The sequence below is a fragment of the Nicotiana tomentosiformis genome, chromosome 9, assembly GCF_000390325.3.
Source record: "Nicotiana tomentosiformis chromosome 9, ASM39032v3, whole genome shotgun sequence".
NCBI classification, from domain to species: domain Eukaryota; kingdom Viridiplantae; phylum Streptophyta; class Magnoliopsida; order Solanales; family Solanaceae; genus Nicotiana; species Nicotiana tomentosiformis.
In genome coordinates, this window is record NC_090820.1 from 94,552,785 (window position 1) to 94,573,475 (window position 20,691).

The window sequence follows — 20,691 nt, forward strand, 5'->3', positions numbered from 1 at the left end:
TTCGGGTATAAGAAAAATTTTACCTTTTTCGAAAAATTTTTATTTTTTTTTCGGAATGAGTATTTAGCCATGAAATTTCAAGTTTCACTTGAAGTTGAATTTTGAAATTTTTTGAAAATTTGAAAAACTCAAAAAAAAAATTATTTTTCAAAATTTTCACATCAAATCACTCATAAAATTTAAAAATAGCTCTAAAATTGTATTCATGGCCAAATACAACTCTAATTTTCAAATATCATTTTCGCTTGAAAACAATTCATAATTTTTTGGGAATTTCACAATTCTTATGTCCAAACGCCCACTTAGTCACAACTTAAACAATATTTGAAAGTAAAAAAAGTAAATACGACCATTTTCCTTTTTTAAATATAAAAAGGTCTCTATATCTTATTACTTTTATGCTTTTGTGTACGTGACTGGTCACTAAACCCTTTTTTATGTTTTCACTTGCATCCAATGTAGGCATCTTAGCACTGATTCCGGAGCATTTTCACTTTTGAACCTTTCCTGCCTCATTCTACCCGTTCTTGAATGTTAAGGAGATACAAAATTCAAATTTGATAAAGTTTAATTACGAGTTCAAAATTTAATATTTATTGGATATTATATATATATATATATATATATATGTGTGTGTGTGTGTCAAAAATAATAGATTTAGTTGAACCATCAAATGCGTCTGAATATATATTAGTCAAGAGATGATCGCTATGAAATCTAAGTTTTACTTTTCTTTACCAAATTTGTTCTCTTTAGTACAACAGGGTAAAGAGTTCTGTCAACATTCTTCCAAAGAACTTTTTGATAGTTGGTACAGTGTGTTTCCTCTAACTCTTTTGAATATATATCAAGTATACATATTTCATTTCTTATTTTCACTCCTATATCGTTGATTTCATATTTCTTGCTGAATATTAGTAGTTACTGACTTACTGCTAGATGTGGCAACAACCATCCAATGTCTACCACAATTTACTTTCATTTGCCAAGATAAATTACTGCTATATTGGTAAATATTTACACATGAAGTTGTGACTGTTTTTCCGCAAGGTGAAGCTGAAAAACAAAAGAACCAACAACTTTATATCTAGTGGGCGTTTGGACATAAGAATTGGCAAATTTCAAAATAGGGGGAAAACAATTTTCAAGTGAAAATGGTATTTAAAATTTAGAATTGTGCTTGGACATGAATATAATTTTGGGTTATTTTTGAAGTTTTGTCAGTGATTTGAGTAAAAATTTTGAAAAACAGTTTTTTTGAGTTTTTCAAATTTTCGAAAATTTTCAAAATGCATCTTCAAATGAAAATTGAAAATTTTATGAACAAACGCTGATTTCGAAAAAAAGTGAATTTTTTTTTTTAAAAAAGGAAAAAATTTCTTCTGTCCAAACGGGCTCTAAGTATACCCTGTTGGGATTTTTATCTAATTAGATAAGAGGTGTGAATGAGAAATGGAGGAAAAAGATTTGGAGGGAAACGAAAAGTTTGAAGTTATTTCCTTTACTAATGCACTTTGTCCCTCATCGGAAAATGGAAAGAAAATCTTTGTCCTTATATAGAGAAGCACATCGTTTAGCTTTTAAAGAGTTAAGAAGAAGTGGTGCCTCGCGTCGTCGTTGTCGTCGTCACTTGACTTCGGTTTCAGTTTCGGTCAATTGATATGATTGATTGATAAGTTTTTGGACCAAATTTATTTCTCGTTTTCCGTTATATAATTTCTTTTCTAAAAAAATTTCACGGAACGGTTCCCAACGGTCAAATTCGCGACTAACAGAACAGACACTATTTCAAACGAACAAGTATCTTAGCACTTGTTGAAACCTAAATCGTTGGCTATAAATACAGAGGAGTAGCCTCAATTGTCACCACCGAAAATCTGAAAACTCTCCCCTTATCTTCTGCATTATTATTTTCAAAGCAAAACATAAGCATAAGTGTGGTTTACTGCCGTTTGTTGAGTTCGTCGAAGTTCTGTAATTTTCATTGCCGGTATTACAGAATAGTTATTCCGTTCTATCATGGGAAAAATTAATCAAATAACCTTGGGCAACAGTAATGAAATTAAATTCCTTTAGAAAACACAGTTTTCTTATATATATATATATGTACGTTACATGGGACATTTGAGTCCAAACATTCAGTTGACTCAACCCAATTAGGAATCTGGATAGGGCTGTGGCTTATTTTAGAGGTTGGGTTTGTAAATGAATCGGGTTGGATCAATTGTGTATTAGGCTTCAAGTGTGAAATTCAAAAATAGACATATCTACAATTGGTAATTAAAAATAGCCACAATTTCAAAAGTAATCGAAATTTAGTCACTTTTCATTTAAAATAAATCTGAACGAAAACACTGTTCAAAATTCGAAAAATGTTCCAGCATATATACTGGAGTTCGAATTTTTTACATGTGAACTTACAATATAATATACTCAAGTTTCAGCATAATATTTTGGAAGTTCATACACAGGTACTTCAATCTCCAGTATATTATGCTGGAACTTTCCGTGTGCTGAAATTCCAGCATAATATGCTGGAAGTTCATACACAGGTACTCCAATCTTCAGTATATTATATATGCTGGAACTTTCTGTGTGCTGGAGTTCCAGCATAATATGTTAGAAATCCAGCATAATATGCTGGAAGTTCATACACAGGTGCACCAAATCTCCGGTATATTATGCTGGAACTTTCCGCGTTGCAGCAAAATAGTGGCTATTTTTCAATGACTTTGCAAACGCTGATTATTTTTTAATTATCAGTCCGAAAACTGGCTAGCCCGTACTATTTTCACCCCATCTAAGGGTGGCAAACGGGCAGGCCGAGTCGGATATGGGCAGGTCAAAAACGGATAATGCAAAACAGATATATTATCTGACTCGATCCATATTTAATACAGATAAAAAACGGGTTAACTTATATGGATTTATATTCTCTATGGCTTCTTGAGTATGATCACTTTTGGGAATTCCTAGTCTTCCAAACTTGAGGAAGCCCCAATTTGATTGAGGCTTTACAAATGTAAAAGTTAAATCCATTAGTTATCCATTTTCTAAATAGATAATATGGTTCTTATTCATATTTGACCCGTTTTTCAAAAATTTATTATCCAACCGATTTTTAATAAATTATATGGGCAGATAACTGTTTTCCTTTAACTATGTAGTCACCGTTAGTCCCATCTAGGAGTGGCAAACGGGCGGGTCGAGTCTGATATGGTTCAGGTCGAAAACGAGTAATGAAAAAATGGATAAATTATCTGACCCGACCCATATTTAATACAAATAAAAACGGGTTAACCGACGGATAATATGGTACCATATTATCCATGATTTCTTGCATATGATCACTTTTGGGAGAATTCTTAATCTTCCTCTTTACGAGGAACCCCCAATTTGAGGCTTTACAAATGTAAAAGTTAAATCCATTGGTTATCCATTGGTTATTCATTTTCTAAATGGATAATATAGTTCTTATCCATATTTGACCCGTTTTTAAAAAGTTTATTATCCAATTCATTTTTTAGTGGATAATATGGGTGGTTAACTATTTTCTTTGAACCATTTTGCCACCACTAGTCCCGTCTAACGTCTCAAATCACCAAAACCCAAACTCGCCATGCCAAGACATGTCTCAAATCACCAAAACCATGTCTTATCTAATAGCCAATAGACAGAAAAGGGTTTGAGAGAAGTTTTAGCAGTGAGGTAGTAGCTTAACAATTTGAGGCGGTAATCTTTACGTGTCAATGCAGGGTATTTATAGGGGAAAATGAAATTGAAAAGGAGATTCGATTCTTCTGAGCAAATCTTCACAGCTATCAACTTGAATGAAATTGAAAGAAGGCAAGAGAGGAGAGAGCTGAAAATGGTAAGATTAGACTGCGTCTTTTTTTTATTTGAGGCGTCATGATACACTAAAGTGGAAAGGGAAAAGAAAGAAGCCGATTGATATAATCTGACGGCTGCTATTGTGTCCCTGAGCACCATACGACGTCGTTGATGAACACAAATTGTTTGAGCTCTTGTTGGGCTATTCTGAAAGTTCAAAAATGAGATTTTTAACTTCCTATATTACATATGAAATTTTATTACACATCCTAATTAAGTTTTAACTTAATTACATCATACAATTTATCAATTATATACAAATTAATATTCATGAATATCTCATTATATTAAGAATTGAATAGAGAATTCTCATTCATGCGTTCTCTCTCTCAGTCTCTCTCTTTCTCTCTGTTCTTTTCCCAATTTTCTTCCTTCATTTTTCTCTGTTTTTTAATCTTTTTTCCAAGAAATTCATGAATGAATTTCAATTGTTATTATATAGAGTTTTAACTTAGCAATTTCCTTTCATGTTGAACAATTGGTGTTCAAATCGAAATTGTCAATCAATAAACTTTGAAGATATTTGATTCTCTACCACTCACAACCATTAAAAAGCTCCGTAGCATTGAATTCGAATTTGAATTTTCATAAACTATTATTTGTTTTGAAGTTGAAGAAGAAGAAAAAGAAGAGGAGGACGTGACATAAAATAGTTACGATATTGTATTAAAATTATATTATAGTTGTACAAAAATTTTATTTAAATTATATTATATTGTAGTTTCATATTTTTGTATTTGAATGATGTATGAAAGATGGAAATTAATTGTATACTGCATGAGTCATTATATGAAATTTGTATTTAAGTTATTAATACTATCTTGTTACATAAAGTTGTTGATATGTATCAAAATTGTATTAAAAGAGGAGTTTTAATTAGAATTTCAAAGAGGAAGAAGAACATACCACATACAAAATATATACAAATCATTTACAAAATACGTAAAAAAAAGAAAAGAAGAAGATATATTATATGAAAATTGTATGTAAGTTGTATGATGTTGTAGTTATATTTAACTGGTAAGAATGATATATGAAAGTTGTAGATAAGTTATAAATAAGTTGTATACTGTATAATTAGTTGTATGAAATTTATTTTTAGTATGTAAGTTGTTGTAGATATATCAAATTTATATTAAATTTGTACGAAATATATTTTTAATTTGTATGTTGTTGTATCATATACTATTCTTTTCTTATTCGATTTGTTAAAGTGTCACGATCTAATTTTTCCTCCGTCTGGGTATCGTGATGGCACCTAGTCCTTATTTGTTAAAGTGTCACGATCCAATTTTCCCTCCGTCTGGGTATCGTGATGGCACCTAGTCTTAGGGACTAGGTAAGCCTAACAATAATTAAAACAACATTGTTTAAGTAGAATCTCTTAAAACTCCTAAAACTGGCAGTACAAGTCATAAGCTCTACAGAGTGTTTGCTAGAAAACTTCTAAATACAACTGTCTAGAAATAAGAATAAACATTGCAAAATGAAAAGTTGAAGGTGACTCTGAAGCCTGCGAACGCAGCAACAGGTTTACCTTGAGTCTCCACAGTAACAGTCCACACAGATAACTAACAAACAAGTACCTGGATCTGCACAATAAAAAAAAAATGTGCAAAAGAGTAGCATGAGCACACCACAGCGGTGCCCAGTAAGTATCAAGACTAACCTCGGTGAAGTAGTGACGAATACTAGTCAAGACACCCACTGGTCTAATAAACTGAACAAGTATAAGTATAGGGATGAAAGGATATGACATCTATCTAAGGACCCCGAGATATGGCTAACGATATAGCAACTACAATAAGGAAGGAAAAACAGCAAGTAACAGCGGAACATCAGAATAAGACACAGAAGAATGAACGAAAACACAACCCAAATTCAGAAATTCACAATACAGTAAAGGCAAGTAGTAACTCAGCAGCTGTAATAGTTTTCACACCAGGTCTCAGCTAACAACCCCAATAAATTAGTCAAAATCTTTCAAGTGTAAACTTTCACCCGTAAGTTTTTTTTTTTTTTAAATTGAGGTCTTAAGATTATAATCCTTTCCAATATGAAATTATTTTTGAAATATACTTCCTTCAAACATAGTTCTTTCAAGATAAAACCTTTCAAATATAAACTTTTCAAATAATTAGCCTAAACATAGTTCTTTCAAGATAAATACTTTTCAAGTATAACCCTTTCAAATAAATATCTTTAAATATAGTTCCTTCGAGATAAATACTTTTTAAATAATTAGCCTTCAAACATATTTCTTTCAAGGTAAATACTTTTCAAATATAAACTTTTCAAATCATATCCTTCGAGTATAAGTCACCCTGTGACACCTGAGTATGGAAGATTTGCAGCCCAGAACATAGATATAACCACAGTGGAGAATCTACTGGAATACCGTCCCGTAATCCCAAAGTAAATATGCAAGACAGGGGGGATCTCCCGGAATACGTCCGTAGTCCTAAAGTAAATATGCAAGACAGAGGGGATCTCCCGAAATACGTCCGTAGTCCCAATTTAAATATGCAGTGCTGGAAAATCTCCCGAAATATGTCCAAGTCCCAAAGTAAATATGCAAGACAGGGGGATCTCCCGGAATACGTCCGCAGTTCCAATTTAAATATGCAAGACAAGGGAATCTCCCGGAATACGTCCGTAGTCCCAATTTAAATATACAGTGCTGGGGGATCTCCCGGAATACGTCCGTAGTCCCAATTTAAATATGCAGCGCAAACAACAGAGATAACAACTATAACATGACAGAAACCTCGTAAATCACCACAACGAGTACAAAAGCAACAATGACAGAAATGCAAAGTACGGCGAGCAAATCAACTCAAGAATTTAAGTCACAAGAACGGTATAACTTATTCACAAGAAATAACCACAGTAAAGAATGTTAGGCACAAGGAGAACAGCTTAACAAGGAAAAATAAAACAAAAATGTAGCAACGATTTCACAATATTTAAGTCAACAATAAGAAGTCAACACGAGTCAAATAGTTCCAATAATGGCAAGTCAACTAAGATATAGGTTATCTAAACTCCTTTTGAAGTTGAGCAATTACGAGAAAAATTCAACAATTCAAATAAGGATAAGCAGCGGAAGATAATCACAACTCCAATTAAGACTAAATAATTATAGGGTGAGAAAATAATGATTTCAATTAAAGATAAGCAGTTATAATATATATATATATATATATATATATATATATATATATATATATATATATATATATATATATATATATATATATATATAACACAACGATAGAAGAGGTAAAAATCTTTGGTTAAGTCGAATAAGGGTCAAATAGACAGCAAGAGTGAATCCTAAAGCAATTATCTCTAGTCAAAGCATGTAGAGGTGAAACTAGAAAATAGGAATTCAAACGTATCAAAAACAACATCATACACAGTGAATATAAGGACATAAGAACCCTAAAAGGCCAACTTTCCACAAATAGGTCCGAGCATGCACTCGTCACCTCGCGTACACAGACTACAATCAACATAGATAACTCAAATCCTAAGGGGTAGTTCCCCCACATAAGGTTAGGCAAGATACTTACCTCGAGTCAAGCTCAATAAATCCGTAAGAATGCCCCTTCCATGAATATCCAGCTCTGGATGGCCCAAATCTAGCCAAAAGAAATTACATATCATAATTACAACAATAATAGACTTATCTAATTAACGAAATCAACATTTTAACGAAAATTCCGAAATTAACTCAACATCGCCCGTGGGGCCCACTTCTCGGAATCGGGTAAAAATTACAAAATATGAACACCCATTCACTCACGAGTCCAACCATATAAGAATTACTCAAATCCGACCACAAATCCCCTTTCAAAACTCGAAATCTTCATAGAAGAAGTTCTTCCAATTTTTCCCAATTTCAACCCCAAAAATCCGAAATTAAATGGAGAAAACAACTATAGATTAATGGAATACAACCAAAAACGAGTTAGAAATTATTACCCCAAAGTTTCCTCTAAGAATCCCTAGAAAAATCGCCAAATTCCGAGCTCTCAAGTCCAAAAACGAAGAATGAAATCAAACCCTCGGATTTCTCTTTTCTGCCCAGGCGTGACCGTACTTGCACATAATTAGCTGCATCTGCGCGATCGCAGGTGCGCATGTCCAACCGCACCTGCGCTTCCTCTCGCTTCTGCGCGCCAAAAATCCGCTTCTGCGGAGCCACTGATGCACACAATTTCTCTGCACCTGCGGAGATTGTCAAGTCCAGCTCTTCTCGCACCTGCGCCTCAATCTTCGCATCTGCGGGCATCGCAGATGCGGAATTTTCCTCGTACCTGCGACCCCTGGAACTCCTCCATTTTTCTGCTTCTGCGCTTGCCTCTCTGCATGTGCGCTCTCGCACCTGCGGTCTCTTCTTCGCAGGTGCGAAAATACCAGAAGCCTGAAGACTTAGCAGTAAGACAAATCAAACTTTTAATCCGTTAAGCACCTGAAACTCACCCGAGGCCCCCATGACCTCAACCAAACATACCAACCAATCCTAATTCACCATACGAACTTAGTCGAGCCTTAAAGTCACATCAAACAACGTCGAAACCATGAATCGCACCATGAATCAAACTTATAAATTTCAAATCTTTCAACTTCTAAAACTCGTCCCGAAACCTATCAAATCAACCCGGAATGACGTCAAATTTTGCAGGCAAGTACCAAATAACATAACGGAGCCATTCCAACTCTCAGAATCGCATTCCGACCCCGATTTCAAAAAGTCCACTTCCGGTCCAAATCTCCCAAAATTTCGACTTTCGCCATTTCAAGCCTAAATCAGCTACAGACCTCAGATTTACAGTCCAGACATGCTCCTAAGTCCAAAATCACCCAACGGAGCTAATGTAATCGATGAAACTCCATTCTGGAGTCGTCTTCACATAGTTCCGACTACGGTCGAAATCCTAAGACTTAAGCTTTCATTTTAGGGACTAAGTGTCCCAAATCACTCTTAATCATCCAGTAACTGAATTAAACGCCACACGCAAGTCAATACACATAATATGAAGCTGCTCAGGGCCTTATGCCGCCGGGCGGGACTTAAATTCTCAAAACGACCGGCCGGGTCGTTACATCCTTCCCCTCTTAAACAAACGTTAGTCCTCAAACGTGCTAAGAATCGCCTCGAAGTCTTCAAATCACTGAAGGTACATATCCAACACACACCCCGCGGGCAACTCCACATCACCCCAATCCATATAAGCCTGACGACACCATCCCAACTATAATTCATCCTTTCAGCCAATACCGATAAGCCTTAGAGTCAAAATTCTTACCTTCCATTTGTCTTCAAAAGACCCGATTCTAAATCCATAACCGATAACAGTCTCAACCAGGTGTAACAACTCATGCTTACACCCACAAGGTACGACCACACAACAAAACGCCACACATAGGCCCATGATAACATTTCTGATCACAATAGCTGCCCGAAATCAAAACCAGCACCGGCAATTAGACCCATATCAGTTAGCAACCCGTTTCAAATCTCTACAACGCTGATAATGATGCACGAAATACGAAGACCTCATAACTATACACCCAATTCAACAAATCCAACTAACACCATCGGGCACACACCCCGCAAGCCAAAACTCAAGAAGCACATAACGAAATGGACTAAGTATGTAAAGGGAAACACATAAGATAAATATCAAACAAGCCCGACAGGCACAACTTTCTAACAATACCCTACTACGAATCAATTCAAAAGGAAAAATCAAAGTACATGAACAAATCATAAGGATCTCATCCTGGTATCACCCTCAATCGCGGCACGCAGCCCGGCTCAAACATAACAAATCATATGGAGTCGTGAGGGTCTCGCCCTCAACTCTAAATCACAAGTCGAATACATATCATACCAATGTAAATATTCCACTAACTCAATTCTACCAATAAAATCTCAACACTTGCTAAATTCTCACCCCAGTAGAGTATCAAATCACAAATTATAACCAAATTTACTCACGAATCACATCAAACCCACCATAATGGACAACGTGAATTCACTTATAGTCAACTTTCAATAATTAATAGAAATAAACGATAGGCACGGCTATCACTCATAGAGACTCCCAATGGGGTAAACATCTAAAAAATACTAAGTCATGAACTCACACATAGGTGGGACAACAAGTAGGGGAAATCGCCCCAATAAGCAGGACCGAATCAAAATATGAATGGTGGACCTCTGTAACAAATCAAAAGCATACCTGTATGACATCATCTGGCGCAGTGACCTCGAGCCTACTATATGAAACACGTCAACGGGTCGGGCTTTCCCCTCTTGGGCGCCCTCTACTCGCCTGAATACTCCGATGTGACACACCTGTCTGAAGTCTAGAATAATCTCTCACCCTGTGGCTGGTATCTCTACACTCGAAGCAACCTCTCTGCTGACGTGGTTATGGGAATTGTGCGGTACGGGTACTCTAAGACCCATGAGCACCCGAAATATTGTGCGAAGCCTGAAGTGCAAACTGAACTGGCTGACCCACAAAACCTCTACCATGTCGTACCCTGCCTCTAAAATAAGGACCAGTAGATCTCTCCGGTCTACGAGGCCTCCTCACCTCCCTATCCTCTCTCTCCTAATCTTGCATGTACTCTCTCTCGTGTCTTCGCCTATCTTCTCTCTCCTGGTCCCACATGCCCTCTACTCGGCGGGCGGTCCCTACTACCTGTTGAAACGAAACATCTGACTCTAACTCACGAGCCATGCTGAACCGAATGTCATGTCTAAGTCCCTCAATGAATCTACAGACACGCTCTCTAACTGTGGCGACCAAAGCAGGTTCATGCCTGGCAAATCACCGAATCTCACAGCATACTCTGACACTGACATAGTGCCCTGGCGCAGCTGCTCAAACTCCGCACGCCATACATCTCGAAGAGACTGAGGTACAAACTCTCTCAGGAACATCTCTGAAAATTGAACCCATGTAAGTGAAGCTAACTCGGTCGGGCTACCCAACTCATATGCCCGCTACCACCGGTAGGTCTGTCCCCTAAGCTGGAACATAGTAAAAGCAACCTTGCTCGTCTCCACAATACCCATAGTACGGAGAATGCGGTGACACTCCTCCAGAAAACCCTGTGCACTCTCTGAAGCCAAACCACTAAATGTAGAAGGGTCATATTTCTTGAACCTTGCAAGTCTAAGCTGCTCTTCCTCAGATTCTACTGCCCTGACCACGGGCTGAACTGGGACCACAGGTTGTGTCGCCATGATACCTGGAGCCTGACCAACATGAACTCGCTGCTCTGGGGTGTGGGCGGCAGGAGTCTGGGTTCCTCCCTCGGTCTGTGAAGTAGTTGGTGCAACCGGAATCAACCCCGCCTGAGCCAATGTACCAAACATGCTCAGGAACTGTACTAAGGTCTCCTGAAGTCTGTGGTAACAACAGGCACCTCCGGTACCTGCTCCCCAATTGGAACTAATGGCGGCTCCTCAACTGTTGCTCTGGTAGGTGCTCTGGCTGCGACACTTACTCCTCGTCGGCCTCTGCCTCTGCCTCTAGCGGAGCAGCGTCGTCTATAACTATAGCTCGTGTCCTCACCATCTGTGAGACAATGGAATGATAAAAGTTCAAACTCCAAGATCAATAAGCTGGCACGATAGGAATGAAAGAAGTGAGATTGTCCTAAAAGTTCTGTAGCCTCTCGAAGATAAGTACAGACGTCTCTGTACCGATCCGCAAGAGTCTACCCCAACTCGCTTATTACTCGTAGCACATATGAACCTAGAGCTCTGATACCAACTTGTCACGACCCAATTTTCCCTCTGTCTGGGTATTATGATGGCACCTAGTCTTAGGGACTAGGTAAGCCTAACAATAAATAAAACAATATTGTTTAAATAGAATCTCTTAAAACTCTCAAAACCGGTAGTACAAGTCATAAGCTCTACAGAGTGTTTGCTAGAAAACTTCTAAATACAACTGTCTAGAAATAAGAATAAACTATGCAAAATAAAAAGTTGAAGGTGACTCTGAAGCCTGCGAACGCAGCAATAGGTTTACCTTAAGTGTCCACAGTAATAGTCCACACAGATAACTAATGAACAAGTACCTGGATCTGCACAAAGAAAAAAAATGTGCAAAAGAGTATCATGAGCACACCACATCGGTGCTCAGTAAGTATCAAGACTAACCTCGGTGAAGTAGTGACGAGGACTAGTCAAGACACCCACTGGTTTAATAAACTGAACAAGTATAAGTATAGGGATGACAGAACATGACATCTATCTAGGGACCCCGAGATATGGCTAACGACATAGCAACTACAATAAGGAAGGAAAAACAACAAGTAATAGCGGAACACCAGAATAAGACACAGAAGAATGAACGAAAACACAACCCAAATCCAGAAATTCACAATACAGTAAAGGCAAGTAGTAACTCAGCAGCTGCAATAGTTTTCACATCAGGTCTCAGCCAATAACCCCAATAAATTAGTCAAAATCCTTCAAGTGTAAACTTTCACCCATAAGTTTCTTTTTTTTTTAAATTGAGGTCTTTAGATTATAATCCTTTCCAATAAGAAATTATTTTTGAAATATACTTCCTTCAAATATAGTTCTTTCAAGATAAAACCTTTCAAATATAAACTTTTCAAATAATTAGCCTTCAAACATAGTTCTTTCAAGATAAATACTTTTCAAGTACAACCTTTTCAAATAAATATCTTCAAATATAGTTCCTTCGAGATAAATACTTTTCGAATATAAACTTTTCAAGTAATTAGCCTTCAAACATAGTTATTTCAAGATAAATACTTTTCAAATATAAACTTTTCAAATCATATCCTTCGAGTATAAGTCACCCTATGACAACCGAGCATGGAAGATTTGCAGCCCCGAACACAGATATAACCACAGTGGGGAATCTACCTGAATACCGTCCCGTAATCCCAAAATAAATATGCAGTGCTGGGGGAATCTCCCGTAATACGTCCGTAGTCCCAAAGTAAATATGCAAGACATGGGGGGTCTCTCGGAATACGTCCGTATTCCCAATTTAAATATGCAGTGCTGGGGGATCTCCCGAAATACGTCCGTAGTTCCAAAGTAAATATGCAAGACAGGGGGATCTCCCGGAATATGTCTGTAGTCCCAATTTAAATATGCAAGACAAGAATACGTCCGTAGTCCCAATTTAAATATGCAGTGCTGGCGGATCTCCCGGAATACGTCAGTAGTCCCAATTTAAATATACAGTGCAAACAACAGAGATAACAACTATAACACGACAGAAACCTCGTAAATCACCACAACGAGTGCAAAAGCAACAATGACAGAAATGCAAAGTACGGTGAGCAAATCAACTCAAGAATTTAAGTCACAAGAACGGTATAACTCATTCACAAGAAATAACCACAGTAAAGAATGTTAGGCACAAGGAGAACAACTTAACAAGGGAAAATAAAACAAAAATATAGCAATGATTCCACAATATTCAAGTCAACAATAAGAAGCCAACACGAGTCAAATAGTTCCAATAATGGCAAATCAACTAAGATATAGGTTATCTAAACTCCTTTTGAGGTTGAGCAATTACGAGGAAAATTCAACAATTCAAATAAGGATAAGCAGCGGAAGATAATCACAACTCCAATTAAGACTAAACAATTATAGAGTGAGAAAATAATGATTTCAATTAAAGATAAGCAGTTTATAAAAATATATATATAACACGATGATAGAAGAGGTAAAAATCTTTGGTTAAGTCGAATAAGGGTCAAATAGACAATAAGAGTGAATCCTAAAGCAATTATCTCTAGTCAAAGCATGTAGAGGTGAAACTAGCAAATAGGAATTCAAACGTATCAAAAACAACATCATACACAGTGAATATAAGGACATAAGAACCCTAAAAGGCCAACTTTCCACAAATAGGTCCGAGCATGCACTCGTCACCTCGTGTACACAGACTACAATCAACATAGATAACTCAAATCCTAAGGTGTAGTCCCCCCCTCCTCCACAAGGTTAGGCAAGATACTTACCTCGAGTCAAGCTCAATAAATCTGTAAGAATGCCCCTTCCACGAATATCCGGCTCTGGATGGCCCAAATCTAGCCAAAAGAAATTACATATCATAATTACAACAATAATAAACTCATCTAATTAACGAAATCAATATTTTAACAAAAATTCCGAAATTAACTCAACATCGCCCGTGGGGCCCACTTCTCGGAATCGGGTAAACATCACAAAATATGATCACCCATTCACTCACGAGTCCAACCATATAAGAATTACTCAAATCCGACCACAAATCCCCTTTCAAAACTCGAAATCTTCATAGAAGAAGTTCTTCCATTTTTTCCCAATTTTAACCCCAAAAATCCGAAACTAAATGGAGAAAACAACTATAGATTAATGGAACACAACCAAAAATGAGTTAGGAATCATTACCCCAAAGTTTCCTCTAAAAATCCCTGGAAAAATCACCAAAATTCCGAGCTCTCAAGTCCAAAAACGAAGAATGAAAACAAACCCTCGAATTTCTCTTTTCTGCCCAGGCGTGACCGCACCTGCGTATAATTAGCCGCGTCTGCGCGACCGCAGGTGCGCATGTCCAACCGCACGTGCGCTTTCTCTCGCTTCTACGCGCCAAAAATCCGGTTCTGCGGAGCCGCTGATGCACACAATTTCTCTGCACCTGCGGAGACTGTCAAGTCCAGCTCTTCTCGCACCTGCGCCTCAATCTTTGCATCTGCGGGCATCGCAGATGCGGTATTTTCCTCGCACATGCGACCCCTGGAACTCCTCCATTTTTTCGCTTCTGCGCTTGCCTCTCCGCCGTGCGCTCTCGCTCCTGCGGTCTCTTCTTCGCAGGTGCAAAAATACCAGAAGCCTGAAGACTTAGCAGTAACACAAATCAAACTTTTAATCCGTTAAGCACCTGAAACTCACCCGACGCCCCCGGGACCTCAACCAAACATACCAATCAATCCTAATTCACCATACGAACTTAGTCGAGCCTTAAAGTCACATCAAACAACGTCGAAACCACGAATCACACCATGAATCGAACTTATAAATTTCAAATCTTTCAACTTCTAAAACTAGTCCCAAAACCTATCAAATCAACCCGTAATGATGTCAAATTTTGCAGACAAGTCCCAAATAACATAACGGAGCTATTCCAACTCTCGAAATCGCATTCCGACCCCGATATCAAAAAGTTCACTTCCGGTCCAAATCTCCAAAAATTCGACTTTCGCCATTTCAAGCCTAAATCAGCTACAGACCTCAGATTTACAGTCCGGACATGCTTCTAAGTCAAAAATCACCCAAAAGAGCTAATGAAATCGACGGAACTCCATTCTGGAGTCGTCTTCACATAGTTCCGACTACGGTCAAAATCCTAAGACTTAAGCTTCCGTTTTATGGGCTAAGTGTCTCAAATCACTCTGAATCATCCGGTAATTGAATTCAATGACGCACGCAAGTAAATACACATAATATGAAGCTACTCAGGGCCTTATACCGCCGGGCGGGACTTAAATTCTCAAAACGACCGGCCGGTTACATAAAGAAAGAAAAGTAGATAATGAATTCCAAATTGAATCATGTGTACTCATTCATGTTTGTTTAAACTGAAAAATATGAATAATGTAGTAGGAATATTCCAAATTGACTCATGTGCACTGATTCATGATGTAAACGTTTCAACCCTCAAATTTAATTGACTATAGACTTCAAATCTGATCTAACTGGAAACTGTTCTTGAAAAGTGAAGTATGCAAGAAAATAAAAGTGACTTCACCTCTTAAAATTTTGGTAATATGATACAACAGTTTTTTATACAATAATTAAGATAAGAATTAAAACAACTTCACGTCTGCAATCAAAATATCTCCGATGACATAGCAAAAGGGTATATACTTCGACGTACTAATGTACCCAAGTTCACAAGGTTAATTAACAGAATGGAGAGTATTGGGTGTTGATCAATTCCTGACATTATTAGTAAAATAGGTGAGACTATAACACAATCGAGAGACTACATTCCAATTGATGCAATCTTGACTTTGTACTGCAAACCTAGCTATTAACTCCACAGATTATCAGCCACCTCAGCAAAAACAATGATACAAAGATCCTTCCTGTCCCAGTAATGATGTAACGACTCGACTTGTCATTTTAAGAATTTACGTCCCGCTCAGTGACTCAAGGTCCCAAGAAGGTTTGTAATGTGTATTATGACTTGCGTGTGTGATCGAGTTTGATTTCCGGAAGATTCGAAACTAAATTGAAAGAACAATTCTTATTTTTGAAGCTTAAATGAAAAGAGTTGACAGGAGTTTGACTTTTGAGTAAACAACTCCGGAATAGAATTTCGATGATATCAATAGTTTCGTATAGTGATTTCGGACTTAGGCGTATGTCCGGATTTGGATTCAGAAGTCCGTAGAACAATTTGACGCATTTTGGCGAAAGTTGGAAAATGGAAGATTTTTAGAAAGTTTGACCGGGAGTTGACTTTATTGATATCGGGGTTGAAATTCGATTTCAAAAATTGGAACAGCTCTATTATGTCATTTAGGACACGTGTACAAAATTTGGGGTCATTCTGGATTGATTTGTTAGGTTTCGGTATCGAATGTAGAATTTGAAATTCGTTAGTTTTCATTAAGTTTGAATTGGAGTGTGATTCATATTTTAGTATTGTTTAATATAATTTGAGTCATCGAGTAAGTTCGTGTCATGTTATGGGACTTGTTAGTATACTTGGTTGGGGTCTCATTGGGCTCCGATGAGTTTTGGAAGAGTTTTTGGAAGAGTTGTTTTGAGCATAAGCATGTAATGATCCAAATATCCATTTTTAGTTCTAGAGATTGAAATTTGATTTCGATACTTCCGAGAGTTTGTTAATGAATTATAGGAATGATCTGGAATGTTTGGTCTAATTTCATCAAGTCGTGATTGGATTTTTAGCACGAAACACGAGTTAATTATTTAACGAGCGAAATTGGTATCACATTGAGAAACTGAGCTCTGAATTGAGTTTCAATTGAATGACTAGGTTCGTATTATTATTTGTGACTCATAGGAACAAGAATCGTCGAATTCCGAGTTCGTATGACGGAGTTAGAGCCTTTTTAGTAAAATATTAAATTGCTGGTGCAAGCAGGTTCTGTTGCGAATCTTTAGTGACGGGAAGTAAACTTTTAGTATGGGAAATGGGTTTTCATTGAGCAGTTTTGGTTTTTAGCTCATTTCAACATTTTTGGAGCTACGGAACTTGAATTTGGGTGATTTTTGAGAGGATTTTCACCAAATGGATTGGGGTAAGTGTTTCCTACTCAATTTTTATTATATTTCATGATTCCATGATTATTTTCATCTTTTATTAGTGAATCAATTGGAAGAAAATAGGATTTTTTGCAAAATATTTTCAAAAATAAAAATTTAAGATTTGGAGGTCGATTCGTTATCGGAATTTGGTAAATTTGGTATGGTTGAACTCGTATTGGAATGGGTGTTCGGATTTCGTAACAATTCTGTCGGGTTCCGAGAGGCAGGCCGCGCGTTGACTTTTGGTTGACTTTTTAATGCAAAGTTTTAACTTGACGTTTTATTATCCGAAATTATTTTTGATGAATTTTAATAAAGTTATACAAGCAATTTGGATAGATTTGAGCTGTCCGGAGGTCAATTCAAGCAAGAATGGTATTTTTGAATATCAGTATAACTTCAAAAAGGTAAGTAGCTTGTCTACCCTTGAGTGGGGGAATTACCCCTTAGGGATTGAGTTGTATGTGCCATTTGTGAAATGGAAAAAGCCGTGTACGCGAGGTGACGAGTACGTACTTGGCTTATATGTGCAAATTATACCCGTTAAAATTCTTAGACACCCTTAAATATTAAATTGGAAATTTGTTGGCACTTACTAAATCATTTATTTGCCATGCCTCAATCCTTGGTTGTTGAATTTGTTTTTATATGATAATTTGGTGTGATTTCCACCTTGATTTTTATGTGAATCTCGTGTTTTTGTTGAGTTGATATTTCCCGGAGATAATTTCATTATAGATTATTCATTTGCAAATAATTTATTAAATAAATTTAAAAGGAGGCATAAATCTATTTGCAAAAAATTGAATTAAAGAAGGCGTTGTTCCTTGATGAATTACTTTCCAATTCATGTTGTTGAAATTGGTATTCAGTTATAAAGGTCGTAAATTATATTGAGGCAAAGTGTTAAATTGTGAAATATTATTCTATTGAGTTGTTCACTCCTGAATATTTTTGTTAAGTATTTTGTGCATATTACGGTCGAGCCATAGGCTCCTTATTGTGAAAAATAATGTATTGTTGATTTCTGTGGCAAGTTGTAATATTTGAGCACTTGAGGTGATATTTATGATATATTTTGTTATTTGAGCACTTGATTTGCAATTTGTGATATGTTGTGATATTTGAGCACTTGAGGTGCAATTTGTAATATGTGGTGATATTTGAGCACTTGAGGTACAATTTATAATATGTTGTGATATTTGAGCACTTGAGGTATAAGTTGTGTTATGCTTTGATATTTGGGCACTTGAGGTGCGATGTGTGAAATATTATGATATTGATACGCATGCGGTGAGATAAAGTGGGCTTGATATGCGTGGCTAGTAGGGGAACACCTAGAAGTCATGCGGTATGATAAGGTGGGCAAAAACGCAGGATGCTATTTTGGGAAAAAAATTTTTAAAACCTAAATATAAGGAAAGATTGAAATTTATTTATGATTTGGGACTACGAGACGGTACCTCGGGAGTGCCCTTTATTGAAATTTATTTATGATTTGGGACTATGAGGCAGTACCTCGCCCTTTGTTGATATTTCTCTATGGCTGCACTTGCCTTTGGTTATTTTGTTTTTCCGTGATATGTAAATTCTTATGTTCTTCCGTGATGTATTATTTGATTTTATTATGTGTTTTGTATTCCTTGTTGTATTGTGTTGGCTTTGGCTCTTCTTACGAGACTCTGAGGATTTGTGTTTCTGGTTTTTACTGGTTTTCATGGTTTGAGTTATTTTGAATAAAAGAAATTGCTATTATGTTTTAATTTAATAAATTTTACATCCAAATCAGTAGCTATCAAATGCTTCATTTTAATTGAAATATCATTTTCTTCACCCAAACGAGTTCAAAAATAAACTCATTTCTTTGTTGATTTCTTACCTGGTTTAAAAATTATAAACTTACTTTATTGAAAATAAATTAATCCTGCGGATCTTATATACATTGATATTTTGGTACGTGAGTTGTCCGTGCAGTTTTAATATAGATAGAATTGAGGATGGGATCCTCGCGGTTTAATGTGATGTGAAATGTTTAAATCGGGTTACAAGCCGCGGTGGAAGTTAATTTCACAAGAGAGAATTTAAACACATAAATTTTCATCATAAGGATCTCATCCTTATATCAAATGATTTATTAAATAAATTTAAAAGGAGGCATTAATCTATTTGCAAAAAAATTGGATTAAAGAAGGCGTTGTTCCTTGATTAATTACTTTTCAATTCATGTTGTTGAAATTGGTATTGAGTTATAAAGGTCGTAAATTATATTGAGGCAAAGTGTTAAATTGTGAAATATTATTCTGTTGAGTTGTTCACTCCCGAATATTTTTGTTAAGTTTTTTGTGCATATTACGGTCGAGCCATGGGCTCCTTATTGTGAAAAATAATGTATTGTTGATTTCTATAGCAAGTTGTAATATTTGAGCACTTGAGGTGCAATTTATGATATGTTTTGATATTTGAGCACTTGATTTGCAATTTGTGATATGTTGTGATATTTGAACACTTGAGGTGCAATTTGTAATATGTGGTGATATTTGAGCACTTGAGGTGCAATTTATAATATGTTGTGATATTTGAGCACTTGAGGTGCAAGTTGTGTTATGCTGTGATATTTGGGCACTTGAGGTGCGATGTTTGAAATATTGTGATATTGATACGCATGTGGTGATATAAGGTCAGGGTGTTGAAATGCATGCGGTGAGATAAGGTGAGCTTGATACGCGTGGCTAGTAGGGGAACGACTAGAAGTCATGTGGTGTGATAAGGTGGGCAAAAACGCAGGATGCTATTTTGGAAAAAATAATTTTTAAAAACTAAATGTGAAGGCTCCTGTAGTGATATAAGAAAAGATTGAAATTTATTTATGATTTGGAACTATGAGGCGGTACCTCGGGAGTGCCCTTTGTTGAAATTTATTTATGATTTGGGACTACGAGGCAGTACCTCGAGAGTGCCCTTTGTTGATATTTCTCTATGGCTGCACTTGCCTTTGATTATTTTGTTTTTCCGTGATATGTAAATTCTTGTGTTCTTCCGTGATGTATTATTTGATTTTATTATGTGTTTTGTATTCCTTGTCGTATTGTGTTGGCTTTGGCTCTTCTTACGAGACTTTGAGGATTTGTGTTTCTGGTTTTTACTGGTTTTTAAGGTTTGAGTTATTTTGAATAAAAGAAATTGCTATTATGTTTTAATTTAATAAATTTTACATCCAAATCAGTAGCTATCAGATGCTTCATTTTAATTGAAATGTCATTTTCTTCACCCAAACGAGTTCAAAAATAAACTCATTTCTTTGTTGATTTCTTACCTGGTCTAAAAATTGTAAACTTACTTTATTGAAAATAAATTAATTCTGCGGATCTTATATACATTGATATTTTGGTACGTGAGTTGTCCGTGCGGTTGTAATATAGATAGAATTGAGGATGGGATCCTCGCGGTTTAAT